Source organism: Homarus americanus, unplaced genomic scaffold, assembly GCF_018991925.1.
Source record: "Homarus americanus isolate GMGI-L3 unplaced genomic scaffold, GMGI_Hamer_2.0 scaffold43075, whole genome shotgun sequence".
NCBI classification, from domain to species: domain Eukaryota; kingdom Metazoa; phylum Arthropoda; class Malacostraca; order Decapoda; family Nephropidae; genus Homarus; species Homarus americanus.
In genome coordinates this window covers 1,003,690-1,023,746 of record NW_024756438.1, presented here as the reverse complement: position 1 = coordinate 1,023,746, position 20,057 = coordinate 1,003,690, and the positions used below count along the sequence as shown (strand labels likewise).

Here is a 20,057-nt window from a genome sequence, read left to right as displayed (position 1 = left end):
GTGGATCCCTTGGCGCGTTCGTAGAGGTGGATCCCTTGACGTTCGTAGAGGTGGATCCTTGAGCGTTGTAGAGGTGGATCCCTTGACGCGTTAAGTAGAGGTGGATCCTTGACACGTTCGTAGGGTGGATCTGACACGTTCGTAGAGGTGGATCCTTGACACGTTCGTAGAGGTGGATCCATTGGAGCGTTCGTAGAGGTGGATCCTTGACACGTTCGTAGAGGTGGATCCCAGCACGTTCGTAGAGTTGGATCCGACGCGTTAGAGGTGGATCCTTGACGCGTTCGTAGAGGTGGATCCCTTGACACGTTCGTAGAGGTGGATCCCTTGACACGTTCGTAGAGGTGGATCCTTGACACGTTCGTAGAGGTGGATCCCTTGACACGTTCGTAGGGTGGATCCTTGGCGTTAGTGAGGTGGATCCTTGACACGTTCGTGAGATGGATCCCTTGACACGTTCGTAGAGGTGGATCCCTTGACACGTTCGTAGAGGTGGATCCCTTGACACGTTCGTAGAGGTGGATCCTTGACTCGTTCGTAGAGGTGGATCCTTGACACGTTCGTAGAGGTGGATCGCGGCGTTCGTAGAGGTGGATCCCTGCGCGTTCGTGAGGTGGATCCCTTGACGTTAGTGAGGTGGATCCCAGAGCGTTCGTGAAGGTGGATCCTTGACGCGTTCGTAGGGTGGATCCCTTGAAGCTTCGTAGGTGGATCCTTGACGCGTTCGTAGGGTGGATTGCCAACGTTCGTAGAGGTGGATCCCCGACACGTTCGTGAGTGGATCCGGCGCGTAGGTGGATCCCTGACACGTTCGTGAGGTGGATCTTGACGTTCGTGAGGTGGATCCCTGACGCGTTCGTGAGGTGGATCCCTGCGCGTTCGTGAGAGTGGATCCTTGGCGTTCGTGAGGTGGATCCCTTGACTCGTTAGGGGTGGATCCTTGACACGTTCGTAGAGGTGGATCCTTGACACGTTCGTAGAGGTGGATCCCTTGACACGTTCGTAGAGGTGGATCCCTTGACACGTTCGTAAAGGTGGATCCCTTGACGCGTTCGTAGAGGTGGATCCCGACACGTTCGTAGAGGTGGATCCTTCACGTTCGTAGAGGTGGATCCCTTGACGCGTTCGTAAGGTGGATCCCTGCGCGTTCGTAGAGGTGGATCCCCGACACGTTCGTGAGGTGGATCCCTGCACGTTCGTAGAGGTGGATCCTTGACGCGTTCGTGAGGTGGATCCCATTGACCGCGTTCGTGAGGTGGATCCCCGACGCGTTAGTAAGGTGGATCCTGACACGTTCGTGAGGTGGATCCCTGGCACGTTCGTAAGGTGGATCCCAGCCCGTTCGTGAGGTGGATCCTTGACACGTTCGTAGAGGTGGATCCCTTGACACGTTCGTAGAGGTGGATCCCCAACGTTAGGGTGGATCGCCGACCGTTAGAGGTGGATCCCTTGACGCGTTCGTAGAGGTGGATCCTTGACACGTTCGTGAGGTGGATCCCCTGCACGTTCGTAGAGGTGGATCCTTGACACGTTCGTAGGGTGGATCCTGACACGTTCGTAGAAGTGGATCCTTGACGCGTTCGTAGAGGTGGATCCACGCGTTCGTGAGGTGGATCCTTGCGCGTTCGTGAGGTGGATCCTTGACACGTTCGTGAGGTGGATCCTTGACACGTTCGTAGGTGGATCCTTGGCACGTTCGTAGAGGTGGATCCCTTGACGCGTTCGTAGAGGTGGATCCTTGACACGTTCGTGAGGTGGATCGCCGCGTTCGTAAGGTGGATCCTTGACACGTTCGTAAGTGGATCTTGACACGTTCGTAGAGGTGGATCCCTTGACGCGTTCGAAGAGGTGGATCCCATGACACGTTCGTAGAGGTGGATCCCCGACGCGTTCGTAGAGGTGGATCCTTGACGCGTTCGTGAGGTGGATCCTTGACACGTTCGTAGAGGTGGATCCTTGACACGTTAATGAGGTGGATCCCGACGCGTTCGTGAGGTGGATCCCGACGCGTTCGTAGAGGTGGATCCCTTGGCGCGTTCGTAGAGGTGGATCCTTGACGCGTTCGTAGAGAAGTGGATCCCTTGACGCGTTCGTGAGGTGGATCTTGACACGTTCGTGGAGGTGGATCGCCTGCACGTTCGTAGAGGTGGATCCCTTGCACACGTTCGTAGAGGTGGATCTTGACGCGTTCGTAAGTGGATCCTTGACACGTTCGTAGAGGTGGATCCTTGACACGTTCGGAGGGTGATCCTTGACGCGTTCGTAGAGGTGGATCCCTGACGCGTTCGTGAAAGTGGATCCCGACGCGTTCGTAGAGGTGGATCCTTGACACGTTCGTAGGGTGGATCCTTGACGCGTTCGTAGAGGTGGATCCCTTGACGCGTTCGTAGAGGTGGATCCCTTGACCCGTGGGGTGATCCCTTGACACGTTCGTAGAGGTGGATCCTTGACACGTTCGTAGAGGTGGATCTTGACGCGTTCGTAGAGGTGGATCCTTGACACGTTCGAGTGATCCCACACGTTCGTAGGTGGACCGCGCGTACTAAGGTGATCCCTTGACGCGTTCGTAAGGTGGATCCCGACACGTTCGTGAGGTGGATCCTGACACGTTCGTAAGTGGATCCCGACCGTTCGTAGAGGTGGATCCGACACGTTGTGAGGTGGATCCTTGACGCGTTCGTAGAGGTGGATCCCTTGACGCGTTCGTGAGGTGGATCCTTGACACGTTCGTAGAGGTGGATCCCTGCGCGTTCGTAGGGTGGATCCCGACACGTTCGAGGTGGATCCCGACGCGTTGTAGGGTGGATCGCCGGCGTTCGTGAGGTGGATCCCTTGACACGTTCGTGGTGGATCCCGACACGTTCGTAGGGTGGATCCTTGACACGTTCGTAGAGGTGGATCCCTTGACGCGTTCGTGAGGTGGATCCGGCGTTTAGAGGTATCCCTTGACGCGTTAATGAGGTGGATCCTTGACACGTTCGTAGAGGTGGATCCTTGGCGTTAGAGGTGGATCCCTGGCACGTTCGTGAGGTGGATCCCTGCGCGTTCGTGAGGTGGATCCACACGTTCAGAGGTGGATCCTTGACACGTTCGTGGTGGATCCTTGACACGTTCGTGAGGTGGATCCCTTGACTCGTTCGTGAGGATCCTAGAGGTGGATCTGACGCGTTCGTAGAGGTGGATCCCTTGACGCGTTCGTGAGGTGGATCCTTGACACGTTCGTGAGGTGGATCCTGACACGTTCGTAGAGGTGGATCCTTGACGCGTTAGTAGAGGTGGATCCCTTGACGCGTTCGTGAGAGGTGGATCCCTTGACGCGTTCGTGGTGGATCCCTTGACGTTCGTAGAGGTGGATCCTTGACACGTTCGTAGAGGTGGATCCTTGACACGTTCGTAGAGGTGGATCCTTGACGTTCGTGAGGTGGATCCCTTGACGCGTTCGTAGAGGTGGATCCTTGACACGTTCGTAGAGGTGGATCCCTTGACGTTCGTGAGGTGGATCCTTGACACGTTCGTAGAGGTGGATCCTTGACACGTTCGTAGAGGTGGATCCTTGACACGTTCGTAGAGGTGGATCCTTGACACGTTCGTGAGGTGGATCCTTGACGCGTTCGTGAGGTGGATCCCTTGACACGTTCGTAGAGGTGGATCTGACGCGTTCGTAGAGGTGGATCCCACGCGTTCGTAGTGGATCCTTGACACGTTAGAGGTGGATCCTTGACACGTGTGGTGGATCCTTGACACGTTCGTGAGGTGGATCCTGACACGTTCGTAGAGGTGGATCCTTGACACGTTCGTAGAGGTGGATCCTTGACGCGTTCGTAGAGGTGGATCCCTTGACGCGTTCGTGAGGTGGATCCTTGACGTTCGTGAGGTGGATCCCGCGTTCGTAGAGGTGGATCCCTTGACGCGTTCTAAGGTGATCCCGACGCGTTCGTGAGGTGGATCCCTTGACACGTTCGTGAAGGTGGATCCCTTGACACGTTCGTAGAGGTGGATCCTTGACGTTCGTAGAGGTGGATCCTGACACGTTCGTGAGGTGGATCCTTGACGCGTTCGTAGAGGTGGATCCTGACACGTTCGTAGAGGTGGATCCCTTGACACGTTCGTGAGGTGGATCCCTTGACACGTTCGTAAGTGGATCCCTTGACACGTTCGTAGAGGTGGATCCTTGACGCGTTCGTAGAGGTGGATCCCCACGTTGGATCCTTGACGCGTTCGTAGAGGTGGATCTGAGCGTTCGTAGAGTGGATCCCTGCACGTTCGTAGAGGTGGATCGCCAGCGCGTTCGTGAGGTGGATCCCACGCGTTCGTAGAGGTGGATCCCAGCGCGTTCGTAGAGGTGGATCCTTGACACGTTCGTGAGGTGGATCCCTTGACACGTTCGTAGAGTTGGATCCTTGACGTTGAGGTGGATCCCCGCGTTTGAGGTGGATCCTTGACGCGTTAGTGAGGTGGATCCTCGACACGTTCGTGAGGTGGATCCTCGACACGTTCGTGAGTGGATCCTTGACACGTTCGTGAGGTGGATCCTGACGGATCCTATGGATCACGCGTTAGGAGTGGATCCTTGACACGTTCGTAGAGGTGGATCCTGACACGTTCGTAGAGGTGGATCCTTGCGACACGTTCGTGAGGTGGATCGCAGCAGAGGTGGATCCCTTGACACGTTCGTAGAGGTGGATCCCGACACGTTCGTAGAGGTGGATCCCGACGCGTTCGTAGAGGTGGATCTTGACACGTTCGTGAAGGTGGATCCGGCGTTCGTGAGGTGGATCCTTGACGCGTTAGAGGTGGATCCTTGACGTTCGTGAGGTGGATCCTTGACGCGTTCGTGAGGTGGATCCTTGACGCGTTCGTAGAGTGGATCCTTGACACGTTCGTGAGGTGGATCCCCTTGACGCGTTCGTAGAGGTGGATCTTGACGCGTTCGTGGGGTGGATCCTTGACGCGTTCGTAGAGGTGGATCCCCGCGTTCGTGGATCCCTTGACACGTTCGTAGAGTGGATCCCGACGCGTTCGTAGAGGTGGATCCCTTGACGCGTTCGTAGAGGTGGATCCCGGCACGTTCGTGAGGTGGATCCTTGACGCGTTCGTAGAGGTGGATCCTTGACGCGTTCGAGGGTGGATCCCCGCACGTTCGTGAGGTGGATCCCTTGACGCGTTCGTGAGGTGGATCCCTTGACACGTTCGTGGTGGATCCTTGACACGTTCGTAGAGGTGGATCCTTGGCGTTCGTGAGGTGGATCCTTGACACGTTCGTAGAGGTGGATCCGACGCGTTCGTAGAGGTGGATCCTTGACGCGTTCGTAGGGTGGATCCCTTGACGTTCGTGAGGTGGATCGCACACGTTCGTAGAGGTGGATCCCAGCACGTTCGTGAGGTGGATCTGACACGTTCGTAGAGGTGGATCCTTGACACGTTCGTAGAGGTGGATCCCTATAACAGTCGACTGGAAGCACCGCGAGGACCTCATATCACTCCACTGATTATGTTCGTCTATGGTTAAAGCTCAAAGGTTTGGTCAGTTCAGATTTCTTAGATATTTACGGTGATAACATCATTTGATTTAGGACTTAAAGTGAACAGTGTGACCTGTCCACCCCCAGTTTCACTTGTTTCAGCCCTCAGTTTCATTTTCTTTTTCAGCCTGAAGCTTAACTTATTCCAGCCTGTAACTTAACTTATTTCAGCCTGAAGCTTAACTTATTTCAGCCTGTAATTTAACTTATTTCAGCCTGAAGCTTAACTTATTTCAGGTACTCCAATTAAGGGAGCTGAAATTGACCTAACCTGACTGCCTCTGTGGAGCAACACAACACAACACAACATAACACAACATAACACAGGACAATACAGCACAACACAGCACAACACGACACAACACGATACAATACGACACAATACAACATAACACAGCACAACACGACACAACACAGCACAATACAACACAACACAACACAACATAACACAGGACAATACAGCAACCAGCACAACACGACACAACACGACACAATACAACATAACACGACACAATACAACACAACACAGCACAACACGACACAACACAGCACAATACAACACAACACAGCACAGCACAATACAACACAACACAACACAGCACAGCACAGCACAATACAACACAGCATAGCACAACACGACACAACACAGCACAATACAACACAACACAGCACAGCACAATACAACATAACACAACACAATACAACACAACACAGTACAACACAACACAACACAACACAACACAATACAACACAGCATAGCACAACACAACATTTGTGAATACAGACACCCACCATCAGTGACCTAGTACTCTGGTAACCTCCTTCTGTAGCTCCTGACCTACATGTAGTGTTAGTGTGCCCCCAGTGCCCTCCCAGTACCCCATTAGACTTGGGACAAACATATGAATATTTTATGATCGATTTCGTTTTGATCTGATACACTTGGGTGGATGGAAGGTGATGTAGGATTATTTCTATTATTATTATATTGTGTTTTATATCATATCAACAAAATCAGACGGGAGAATAATGAGGAGGGTAACCAGTCATTCTCTCCTCTTCCCTCCCCCCTCTCTCATTTTCCTTCCCTCCCCCCTATCTCACTTCCCCCCTTCCCTCCCTCCCTCCCCTTACACATGCCGCCGTTGTTCCACTATTCACTCACATTGATCAAATTCCCCAACTATAAATTTTCACAGGTTTATCTTCATATCTGGTTCATTAACACCAAACTAACACTGACAGCGCAGTGTTGTCCTTTTAAGCTCACGATGACAAGTAATTCCGGTTAAATCCTCATGGTAGAATGTTTACTGAGAGTTTATAAGTGTTACGGAAACCTTCAAATAAGCTGGGGCCATGAGGTGAAAACTTGAGGCAGTAGGCAGAAATATCCACACATGTTCGTTTATATCCTCAACCTGTGTGTGCGTGTGGTATGAGAAGTGAATTTAAACATCCACATTAACTCACAACACTTCATATCAAGTCATTGCTCGTATAAAATTGAGTCGTTAGGAAATCAACACGAGTGAAGTTGATAATTGATATGAAACTTAGCTGTACTGGGTGAGATCTCGGTATGTTGGGTGAGGGTATGGGGTGGGTGAAGGTATGAGGTGGGTGGGGGGTATGAGGTGGGTGGGGGTATGAGGTGGGTGGGGGGTATGGGGTGGGTGAAGGTATGAGGTGGGTGGGGGTATGAGGTGGGTGGGGGTATGGGGTGGGTGAAGGTATGAGGTGGGTGGGGGTATGAGGTGGGTGAGGGTATGGGGTGGGTGAGGGTATGAGGTGGGTGAGGGTATGAGGTGGGTGGGGGGTATGAGGTGGGTGGGCGGTATGATGGTCACTGTATTAAGGTGGTGGTTGAAGCGAGGTAGTTAACGGGGTGAGGTGGTCGCTGGAATAAGGTCATCGTTTAAGTATTTGATTAACTAGAGTCAGGTGATCGTTATAGAAGGGTGGTCACTGTGGAAAAAATCGTCGCTGGATGGTGGTAATTGGAGTAAGGTGCAGGTCATTGGAGTAAGGGGCAGGTCACTGGAGTAATGGGCAGGTCACTGGAGTAAGGGGCAGGTCACAGGTAAGGTGGTCTCTCACCTGTAATAATGTCGTATTGATCGGTTAATATCTGGGGACACGTCTTAACGAGCGGTGACCTTTATTGATGATGTCTGACCTTCACCTTTGTACGATGTTGACCAAAACGTGCAGTGCCAAAATGTGTAATGCCAAAACATGCAGTGCCAAAACCTTCAGTGCCAAAACCTTCAGTGCCAAAACATGCAATGCTGAAACCTACAGTGCCAAAAAGTGATAAAATTTTAGTCGAAAGCTGGTAAAAATTTATAATGCTATGTGCGGAGTGAAAATTGAAACCACAAACAGACTCGAACAAGTAGATTTGTTTGTGTAATTACTGAGAAATGCTACGATGATCCCTCAATATTTAAGATGATGTATCGTACACTAGTTCATAATGGGGAGCAACAACAACCAGGTCTTATGCCACACACACACACACACACACACACACACACACACACACACACACACACACACACACACAGGGAAACATATCTCTCCTAAAATTTAATTATTACACTTAATCTAATCATCATACATAAATATTTAGTGCAAGTGTTATCTGGTTTAGAACAGGTGCGGTGATGATAAAGTTTTTCTGTTGAAGCTTAAAGTGGCTAAACATATTTTTTTCAATGGTCAGACTATCCGGCATATTCCATTTATACGAGTATGTTAAAATTATTTATTATTAGGTGTAATTCGTTTTTTTCTTAATATTACGTAACTTCTCTCACTTACTTTATTATTCTCTCATTAGCATTTTCATTTAATTGTTTATTTGATTGTATTATGTATATTTTGGTCTTACAGTGTTGTGTTATTGTTTGGGTTAGGATTCAGTGCTTCAGCTGCCTGCGTTATTAAACCCCGAGCTCAAGTGTTGATATTTTAGGACAAACACTCTCTTAAACTGAAGGTATAATAATAATAATAATATAATAATAATAATAATAATAATAATAATAATAATAATAATAATAATAATAATAATAATATAATAATAATAATAATAATAATAATAATAATAATAATAATAATAATAATAATATTGATCGTGATGTTAAAGTAGGAAAAATGAGAGAGAGAGAGGTGCTGTGTGAAGGAGGAGGGTGCTGAGGGAGGAGGGGTGCTGAGGGAGAGTTGGTAGGGAGGGCCTCTGACGCCATACTTCTACTACTATTGATCGAGCAGTGCCGCAGTCACCCCTCCCTCCATCTTTTCCTTCCTCTCTCTTCTTTCCTTCTCTTTCTCATCCTCTCCTTCTCTCAACCTTCCTTCTCCCCCCTCCTGTTCTACCCCTTTCTCCTCTTTTCTTGTGACTATATTCCAACCATCACCACCACACATACACCCCACCACTATCACCACCACCATTATAACAATCTCACCACTATCACCACCATTATAACAATCTCACCACCACCACACATACACCCCATCACTATCACCACCATTAACAATCACCACCACCACACATACACCCCACCACTATCACCACCATTATAACAATCTCACCACCACCACATACACCCCACCACTATCACCACCATTATAACAATCTACCACCACACATACACCCCACCACTATCACCACCATATAACAATCTCACCACCACCACATACACCCCACCACTATCACCACCATTATAACAATTTCACCACCACCACACATACACCCACCACCACACATACACCACTATCACCACCATTATAACAATCTCACCACCACCACACATACACCCCATCACTATCACCACCATTATAACAATCTCACCACCACCACACATACACCCCACCACTATCACCACCATTATAACAATCTCACCACCACCACATACACCCCACCACTATCACCACCATTATAACAATCTCACCACCACCACACCACACCCCACTATCACCACCATTATAACAATCACCACCACCACACATACACCCCACCACTATCACCACCATTATAACAATCTCACCACCACCACACATACACCCCACCACTATCACCACCATTATAACAATCTCACCACCACCACACATACACCCCACCACCATCACAACCACACTCTCCCTCATCACCACGATAACACACTTTCACCACACCATCACTACTCCAACACACTCCTCACCACTACTTCCTCGACGACGCACTCTTCCCTCTTACAAACATCACCATGCACACACACATAAGGTCATTCACCTGCCCTGCCTAGCAACAACTATAGCGGCTACTCTCTTATACAGGATGTCCATACAGAGATGTCCGAAAATGTATGTGTGTATGTGTGTCGTTCTGTCTGTCCGTCTGTTTGTCCGTCCAGTATATATAAATCATTGGAATGAACAAGTACCAACGTCCTTTTTTTTTAATAAATAATGTTATAATCATCTTGTAAGGAATCTGAATAATTTCTTAATGAATTTTAATAAAATTGCAATATTTCTATGATAATTTGACACAAGTTTAAATACAATATTTTACCTTGATAGTTTATTTTCTGATGTGTGTGTGTGTGTGTGTGTGTGTGTGTGTGCTGTATTTCAATTCTTGGTATACTCATGTCTAGTGTAGCACAACAACAACAACACATTAGTTTACTGTTGAATCCGATTGCAATCTTCTGCTGGGGCGCTGAGTGAGGCAAGTTTGATGCGTTCACACCCGGCCAGTATTGAACAATGCACACACACACACACGAGAGAGAGAGAGAGAGAGAGAGATTCACATTTAAATTACAGGTAGATGAATCCTGTGGTATTGTATATTATTATTATTTTTATTATTTTATTATTATTATTATTATTATTATTATTATTATTTTATTATTATTATTATTATTATTATTATCATTATCATTATTATTACATTTTCGCTCCCAAGCCCTGATGTGGGTCAGTGACCTGTGTCCGGGTGGGTTAATCCCCGTAAAAAAAAAAAAAAAAATTAAACGAAAATTATTGTAAAGTGAAACATATTAATGTACTGCTGTGGTAGAAGAGATCTGACGACAGCATAAATTAAATGAGGTAAAAATATAATGATGACTAAATACAATTCTCTCTCTCTCTCTCTCTCTCTCTCTCTCTCTCTCTCTCTCTCTCTCTCTCTCTCTCTCTCTCTCTCTCTCTCTTTCTCTTTCTCCATATTGGGGACATATCAATCTGTGGTGGTGAATGATAGTGGTTACCGTTAGCAATATCACACAGTAAGCACGTGTTGGTATGGACAGCTGGGCAAAACAACAATCGGGCAGGCACAAGTGAGCTACCTATAATGGCAACTTTCACGTGTCACCTCACCTCGTCAGTATACCCCCCCTCCGACATACTGAGAACTTTACTCCGACATACTGAGAACTTCCCCTCCTACATACTGAGAACTTTACCCCCTACATACTGAGAACTTCCCCCCTACATACTGAGAACTTTGCCCCCTCCCCTACATACTGAGAACTTAACCCCTCCACCCCTACATACTGAGAACTTTACCCGCTACATCCTGAGAACTTTGCCCTACATCCTGAACTTTCCCCCCTCCACCCCTACATGCAGAACTTCCCCCCTCCGACATACTGAAAACCCCCTCCCTACATGCTGAGCTTTGCCCCCCCTACAGAACTTTGCCCCCCCTACATACTGAGAACTTTCCCCCCCTACATGCTGGAACTGCCCCCTCCACCCCTACATGCTGAGAACTTCCCCCTCCGACATGCTGAAAACTTTCCTCCCTACATGCTGAGAACTTTGCCCCCTCCACCCCTACATACTGAGAACTTTTACCCCTCCACCCCCTACATGCTGAGAACTTTACCCCTCCCCTACATACTGAGAACTTTGCCCCTCCACCTCTACATACTGAGCACCCCCTACATACTGAGAACACCCCTCCCCTACATACTGAGAACTTTGCCTCCGACATACTGAAAGCTTTACCCCCCTCCCTACATACTGAGAACTTTACCCCCCTACATACTGAGAACTTTACCCCCTCCCCTACATACTGAGAACTTTACCCCCTCCCCCTACATGCTGAGACTTTCCCCCCTCCACCCCCTACATCGAACTTTCATGCTGAGAACTTTACCCCTACATGCTAGAGAACTGCCACCCCTCCCTACATGCTGAGAACTTTGCCCCCTCCACCCCTACATGCTGGGGAACTTTACCCCCTCATACTAGAACTCCCCCCTACATGCTGAGAACTTTGCCCCCCTCCCCTACATGCTGAGAGAACTTTGCCCCTCCACCCCCTACATGCTGAGACTTTACCCCCCTACATACTGAGGAACTTTACCCCCCTCCCCTACATGCTGAGAACTTTACCCCCCTCCCCTACATACTGAGAACTTTGCCCCTCCACCCCCTACATGCGGGGAACTTTACCCCCTACATACTGAGAACTTTACCCCCCTCCCTACATGCTGAGACTTTACCCCTCCACCCCTACATACTGAACTTTCCCCCCTACATGCTGAGCTTTGCCCCTCCCCTACATGCAGGGAACTTTGCCCCCTCCCCTACATGCTGAACTTTACCCCTCCACCCCCTACATGCTGGGGAACTTTGCCCCTACATACTGAGAACTTTGCCCCCTACATGCAGAACTTTGCCCCCCTCCCTACATGCTGAGGGCTTTGCCCCCTCCACCCCTCACATGCAGGACTTTGCCCCCCTACATGCTGGGGAACTTTGCCCCCCTCCCCTACATACTGAACTTTACCCCCTCCCCTACATGCTGAGAACTTTGCCCCTCCACCTGCATACTGAGAACTTTGCCCCTACATACTGAGAACTTTCCCCCCTCCGACATACGAGAACTTTCCCTCCACCCCTACATGACAGGGAACTTTGCCCCCTACATACTGAGAACTTTGCCCCTCCCCTACATGCTGAGAACTTTGCCCCTCCACCCCCCTACATACTGAGGACTTTACCCCCCTACATCCTGGGAACTTTACCCCCCTACATCCTGAGAACTCCCCCTACATGCTGGGGCTCCCCCATACTGGGAACTTTACCCTCTCCTACATGCTGAGAATTTTGCCTCCCTACATGCAGAACTGCCCCCTCCCTACATACTGAGAACTTCCCCCCTCCCTACATGCTGAGCACCCTCCCTACATGCTGAGAATTTTGCCCTCCCTACATGCCTGAGAACTTCCCCCTCCCCTACATGCTGAGAACTTTGCCCCCCTCCCTACATACTGGGAACTTTACCCTCTCCTACATACTGAGAATTTTACCTCCCCACATACTGAGAACTTTACCCTCCCTACATACTGAGAACTTTCCCCCTCCCCTACATACTGAGAACTTTACCCCCTCACATACTGAGAACTTACCTCCCTCATACTGAGAATGCCCTCCCCTACATACTGAGAACTTTACCCTCCCTACATACTGAGAACTTTCCTCCCCACATACTGAGAACTTACCTCCCCTACATACTGAGAATTTTACCCCCCACATACTGAGAACTTACCCCCACATACTGAGAACTTTACCCCCTCCACATACTGAGAACTTTACCTCCCCTACATACTGAGAACTTTACCTCCCCTACATACTGAGAACTTTACCCCTCCACCCCCATCAACCTCCACTCATCCGTAGGGGTAATCCATGTAGATGACCCCCCCCCTCCCCTACACGTAGACTCCACCAATGTTACCCCCTTCCCCCTCTCCCTTAACCTACACCCATCCGTAAAAGGTAATCGGTTAAGTAAGGTATTTTACTCCTTCAAGTGACCCTTTTTGGTATTTTTTGTGGTATTTTATTGCTCACAATAAAAAAATTCTCAACTTAATATTAATTTGTTACAGACAGCCTCCAGAAAGCTTTGATTCCATCCCCCTCCGTCCCTGCCCTTTCTAAACTGGCTAAGGATAAGTCGCTTTTTATACTAACCCGCATTTAAAACATTCCTCCATCTAGCGGGGAAAACAAAGCACCAAAACACATAAGAAAAGGCGGCTCTTGGGTGGAAATAAACACGACCTCCTTAATAAAACTAAAACTAACAACACGACCTCCTTAGCAAAAACAAACCTAACTCACACGACGCCTTAACAAATACCAAACAAACTCACACATTAACACCTACAGCAAATAAAATGTTTATACACAACTCATGTCAACAGATTCAGACAGGTAATCAATTGTCCTTCAGGGGAATTATGTTACTTGTCAGTCTAGTGTCCAGCTGCAGGTTATTTCATTCATAATTCCTTCCCCAAAATTGCACAGCTTGTCAATCAATGTTTTGTAAATTGTGTGATATGTTAGTGTAGGAATTATTTTTTTATACCTGCACCTGGATAAATCACCTGTAATGTCATAATTGTATACGTAGTTGTTAGGGTGTTATTATCAATGTTATGGTGTAATAATAATAATAATTAACGGTTTATTGAAAGAGCATGGCAGCCGGAAGGCTGAAAATATACAATTACATAATTGGGGAATGGGTCTCTTGATTTACAAATGATGTACAAGTAACATAAGTGATACAAATATGACATATAATAATTAGGTGTTGCTAATTTTTACAATGGTTGGGACTGGGCTGTTCTTGTAGCAATCAGTTCGTGCTCGTATGGGCTGGTGTGTGGCCAGGACAGTAGCTTGGGGCAATGCAGGTGTGCTCCATCCTTCAGGTTACGTCAGGTGAAGCTGTGAGGTCAGGTTAGGTCAGATCCAGTCACAATCAGTATTGCTGTGTTTTTGAGCTTTTCCTTCGAGTTGAAATTGCCACTTTTCTATATCACTTGTGGGTTAATCGTCAATCTTTGCACTGTACTGTTGGTGTGAGGTTGTTGATATATCCAGATGGGAAGGAGGAGATGGGGAAGGGGAGAGCCCGACAGACCGGGCTGGCAGCTGTCTCCATGGTCAAGAGACCACGGCCGCGTTAGCGGGCAGCGCCGACTGCACACGTCCTTACCCGAAGAAGGCTGAGGTGTGTGTGTGTGTGTGTGTGTGTGTGTGTGTGTGTGTGTGTGTGTGTGTGTGTGTAGCTGCTCTTGTTAGTGTTTACGGTCCACAGGTAAAATTCGATTATATTCTTACCTGGATATAATCTCCCTTAATGGTGCTGAGACATGAACGCACACACACACACACACATCAACTTCCAGGTCATACAGTATGTACCATATATACCCCAGCTGTAGTTTAATCTTACACCACAACAACTATCTTCACTACACTCATCACTACAGTCAGTTCAGTGTTTCGTAACATATAAAGACTACAACTACAGCATCACCCGTCCAGTACAGCTGATGGTAATATTACAGCAGCGTGTTGTAGTGCTTGTGTACCGGCCCGGACCATCTCTCTTGGCAGCTTATCCACTAAGACAAGACTTAAGAATACTCACACAAACGTCTATTAACAGATACGTGAAGAGGGTGACATGAACACAACGGTACAAGGACTTTGTTTTCTCTCTCTCATAACAGCACAGTGATTCTCTCTCTCTCTCTCTCTCTCATAGCAACACAGTGATTCTCTCTCTCATAACAACGCAGTGATTCTCTCTCTTTCTTTCTCTCACTCTTGCGCCTGTAACAACCAGCCCACCATTATATATATACACAAGAATCCCTACATTAAAACAACAACCACGACGATTTATAAACACATTCTGAAAGCTGGAAAGATTACATAACCTAACCTAATCCCAGTCTAGATGCATTTTGTTTGTCAATTAAGTACAGGTGTAGACCCAGGTAGGCGTCGTCAGGTGTCCCATTCAATCCAGTTCTATACTCATGACAGTGTGGCCAGACCTGCTTGACTCACGTGGCACTCACAAGTAATGAAAGTTGAGCTCATGTCGTGTTGTATTGTTTTTGGTGGTGAGTTTTTTATCCGGTGGGAGAGTTGTGGGAGTGTTTCGTGATCCATTCTCCTCTCTCTCTTTCATTCCCCCCCTTCTTTTTTCTCCTTCTCTTCTCTTTGTATTCCTCACCCCCTCTCTATTCTTTCTGCTCCTCTTCCTCCTCCTTAACCCCTCTCTCTTCTTTCTCCTCCTCCTCTTCTCTGTTCCTCCTCCCTTTCTTCTCTCTTCCTCCTCCTCCTGTTCCTCTTTCTTCTTCTCCACCACCACCAGTGTGACGGGTGGTGGCAGCAGCCAAATAACGCGAGAGATGTCAGACCCTGACATTCCGCACTGTTGCTACCTTACTGTGTGTGTGTGTGTGCGTGTGTGTGTAATACATAATCTTTGCATTAACACCATAGCAAAAATACACAATACCATAGCGCCTAAACGACGCCGAATATAATGTGTACAATTTCATGGACATCCTGGTGAGGCGGCCAGTGTGAGTCAGTCGGGAGTGAGAGTGTTGAGTGGTGTAGGTGAAACACGAGTGTGAATCAGAGCCGCCGTGGTAGACACAAGGCCACAGTGAAGGATATCCGGAGAAGTCAAGCCTGGTGACACACACTGCGGGGAATTATAGAATGTGTCACATGGAGTAGTGAGGGTAACGGATTTCCATTAATGGCACTGATGAGCGCTTGGAGGGAGTCTGACCCAAGTGGCCCAGGGCCATGGCCAGTCCTGGTGAGATGTTGGCCAGGCGAGATGGTCAGCCAAGCCGTTAGTGAGACTTTCCATGGTCTTATCAATGCCAGTGATGGAAATTTGTTGCACTTTCCTCAAGTTGAAACCAATTACAGGCCAGCTACTTCCCTCACAACATAACACTCAATACCTCTCTTGGTCAACAAATTATATTCACCACCACCACCAAAGTTCCTTTAGGTTAGGTCATGTTAGGTTAGATGGGATTTTACCATAACGTCTGTTCACTAATACACCTCTATTGCCAGCAGCAGATATGTCCGTCTCATCCAAAACACTTCACTTTACTGCTTCTTACACCCAACCCAACCACATTACCTCACTGCTTCTTACACCTTATCTAACCAAAACAACAATGTTTACGCCTTACTGCTCAAGACTCGTGAGGCTGCATGTGATCCAGCGCCTCCTGACCTTAATGACTTTGTTTACTGTCATCTTATCATCACTAGTTGGGGCTGTTCAGCTTTACCGGGCAAGTTTTCATAGTGGTGATGACAGGGTGGTATGTATGTATAGAAGTCAGCAGTCCGGCGTGATATACCAGCCTTTAAACTTACTGAAGGAGTGTTCGCTCTTCACCATACAGTAGATCAGTTAGGTTAGGTCAGGTCACGTAATAGGTCAGTGTGTGTGTGGTTACCGTTCTCAGAGTATTGTATATATTGAATCATATCTACGTGACTGTGTATTAACAAGTTGTTTTCGGTCACCATTAGTTACACAAGAACAAGTCTCTGTGACAGCATCATCGTCAACACGGAACTACCTTGGCTTGTTGGGTATAGAGGGGGGGACACGTAACCCACTAGTTAAAGGTCAACTACTAACAGTCCTGTAAGTAATACAAACCTGAACTGATAATCGTAAATCTGTTCAGCTGATTTATCGGATTTTGTTTAAAAGGCACAACTCTTCCTGGAGGAGTAAGGGACGGTATCCTGCAGTAAGAGACGCATCCGCAGTAAGAGACGGTATCCTGCGTAAGAGACGGTATCCCGCAGTAAGAGACGGTATCCTGCAGTAAGAGACGGTATCCTGCAGTAAGAGACGGCATCCTGCAGTAAGAGACGCATCCTGCAGTAAGAGACGGTATCCTGCAGTAAGAGACGGTATCCTGCAGTAAGAGACGGTATCCTGCAGTAAGAGACGGTATCCTGAAGTAAGAGACGGTATCCTGCAGTAAGAGACGGTATCCTGCAGTAAGAGACGGTATCCTGCAGTGAGAGACGGTATCCTGCAGTGAGAGACGGTATCCTGCAGTAAGAGACGGTATCCTGAAGTAAGAGACGGTATCCTGCAGTAAGAGACGGTATCCTGCAGTAAGAGACGGTATCCTGTTTATTATAATGACAGTATTACTCTCCCCGGATAGTCTACCTACTGTAGGTCCAGATGCCTCCAGTACAACAAGCAAAAAGGTTCTCGGCTAACCTGTACTTCGTCTGTCTTTATTTTACCTGGAAATAGCATAGGCCATTAGTTTAGGGGTTGTGTGTTGATAAGCCATTATATCCGGAAGTCCTGTGTGTGTGTGTGTGTGTGTGTGTGTGTGTGTGTGTGTGTGCGTATGCGTGCGTGCGTGCGTGCGTGTGTGTGTGTGTGTGTGTGTGTGTGTGTGTGTGTGTGTGTGTGTGTGTGTGTGTGCGTGCTTTACATGTGATATCCTTGAGAGAGAAAAAAAAAGACGAAATATTTACATGGGTTTAATTCAGGTTTGGTTTGTGGTCACAGGTGGCGATACAACATGAACGTTGTTTCCTGTACACACACACACACACACACACGGGTACTAAAAAATATAGCTTTTCCATTTTAGAGAGCTTTAAATTGATCCCTTTAATACGACAGCTATATACCTTCAATAACTAATGTAATACTGCAATGACTTGTTATCACTAGTTAGCTCCTGGATAAACACTAATTTATGTATTAATATATGTAATACCTACATCATGTCTTCTACTGAATAATACAATATAATTGACCTAACCTAACCAAAACCTAATCTAACCTCACCTAACCTAAACCTAACCAAACCCTAACGTTATTCCTTCATACAGTATTAAGTAATGCATTCCTACGTCAATGTTTCCGACACCATCTTTAGATAATGTAATCAAGCTTCATCCTTCATTGTATATTTACGTTTGGAGAAGTAATTTTGTATGGTAAATAACGGTAGTTTATTAAATCTTTCAGTGAAGTTTTATGTACACGTGTTTGCACGATCTCATAGTGAGGAATAGTGAACTTACCTAAAACACGCTCTTCTTGGCGATAACTGTGAGCATACCCGTACTGTGCAGCATATAGCGTCACAGCCTAGTGGAGTTATTTACACACACAACTATGGTATCGTCATCGTCACTACAAGAAATACCAGTAGAGGCACCAAGTAGCACTAGGGAGGGAGAGCACCGGACAGCACTGAAGGGAGTCTGACGAAACAGTGATGTGTGTAGTAGTGAAGGTGAGAACCAGAGTGACCCTCGCACCACCACCACCCTCCCAACGCAGACATACTGTACATAAACACACCATCGCTACTCTTATCATCAGTGACTCGTAATCTGTGTTGTTTTCTCAGCCTGGCCTTCACCCACACCGATAATACATAACTCGTAAACACACAAGACTCTACTCTTATGTTTATAGGTATTTTTAGAACTATTTTAACTCAACTCGTGTCCAAGCATCGATAACAAAATAAATAAACCCTGTTGGCATGACCACACACACACACACACACACAATTAAAAATCCACCAGTAATCCAGTTGTTATATTTCCTGGTGATAAGAAACAGGCTACTTGACATGAGAGGTTAAGGCGACAGGTGGATGGATACCAGTCCGCTCCGCTTCCCGAACCCCGCCAAGCTTCCTGTAGATCCGTGTCTCCGTCGTCAGGGTGGCTAGACGGCACGGCACGGCACGGCACGGCACGGCACTCGGTCATGGCGTTACGTGGAGAAAAAAACTTGGACATGTTGCGTGCTGAGGTGATGGGGTGTGACCTGCCTGCTGGGTGTCTCAGTTTACCTTGTTTACATCCAGTAGTGTAGTGCTTCACGTTATAACACTGTTTGGGTCACCTGAAGGTTATTTCAACTGATGATTAGTCACCTTAACGCTACCTGGTGGGTTAGGGTAGGTTAGGTTAGCGTTAGGTTAGGTTAGGTTCGCATTTGGGTGGATAATATTGAGGTGAATTAAGTTGGGCTAATTTTCACAATCCTACCCTTTGACCTTTGACCTACGGTACTGACCTTGATCTTTGGCACAAGTACTTGAATTATACCTCCGTGTGTGTGTGTGTGTGTGTGTGTGTGTGTATGTGTGTGTGTGTACAGTGAATGACAGGAGTTATACCAAAAACCATGCAGACAGGACCCCCCAAAATGTATCGTCATTACATATCGGTAGAAAAAAAAACATCGGGAGTGCAGGAGACGTCTAGTGATATCGGGACACTTGATACGATCGGGAGAAGTAAAAAACAAAATACCTGGTAAATAAACTTAGAGAAAAACACAATAATAAAGATGCATTGAATTGTTTACTCCTTAAGTCTGTCATTTGATTTTGTATACAGATTGCCTCACTCTTCCCTTCACTGCTCCGTATAGGTGTAACGTGACCAGAGAGAGAGAGAGGCTATAGTGTGATCTTGGCTCGGTTCAACACACAAACTTTACTTGATAATGACGTAGCCGCAGGGCGTGATAACAACACCTCTTTTGTTGGGTATTAGTTGAGCCAAAACTAACGTGGCTCAAGTTAGTTCAGTGTGGATCATCTACAGTTTCTATCTTATTACGTTATTATCATGTTTTGAATCCCCTAATCTGAT

General features: G+C 47.4%; 1 protein-coding gene across 6 annotated transcripts in view; it reads right to left on the bottom strand.

Annotated features, from left to right (window-relative positions):
* The window catches only part of LOC121856812 (monocarboxylate transporter 14-like), a 64,865-nt gene that overhangs the window by 18,852 nt on the left and 25,956 nt on the right, over window positions 1-20,057 (bottom strand). Inside the window, exon 1 of one of the 6 annotated variants that reach the window (XM_042352537.1) lies at window positions 18,462-18,722. The exons of the other annotated variants lie outside the window; for them this stretch is intronic. The gene's annotated coding sequence lies outside the window, so the exon portion shown is untranslated. Of the gene's footprint in view, window positions 1-18,461; window positions 18,723-20,057 lie in introns of those variants that run through there. 6 annotated transcript variants of the gene reach the window in all.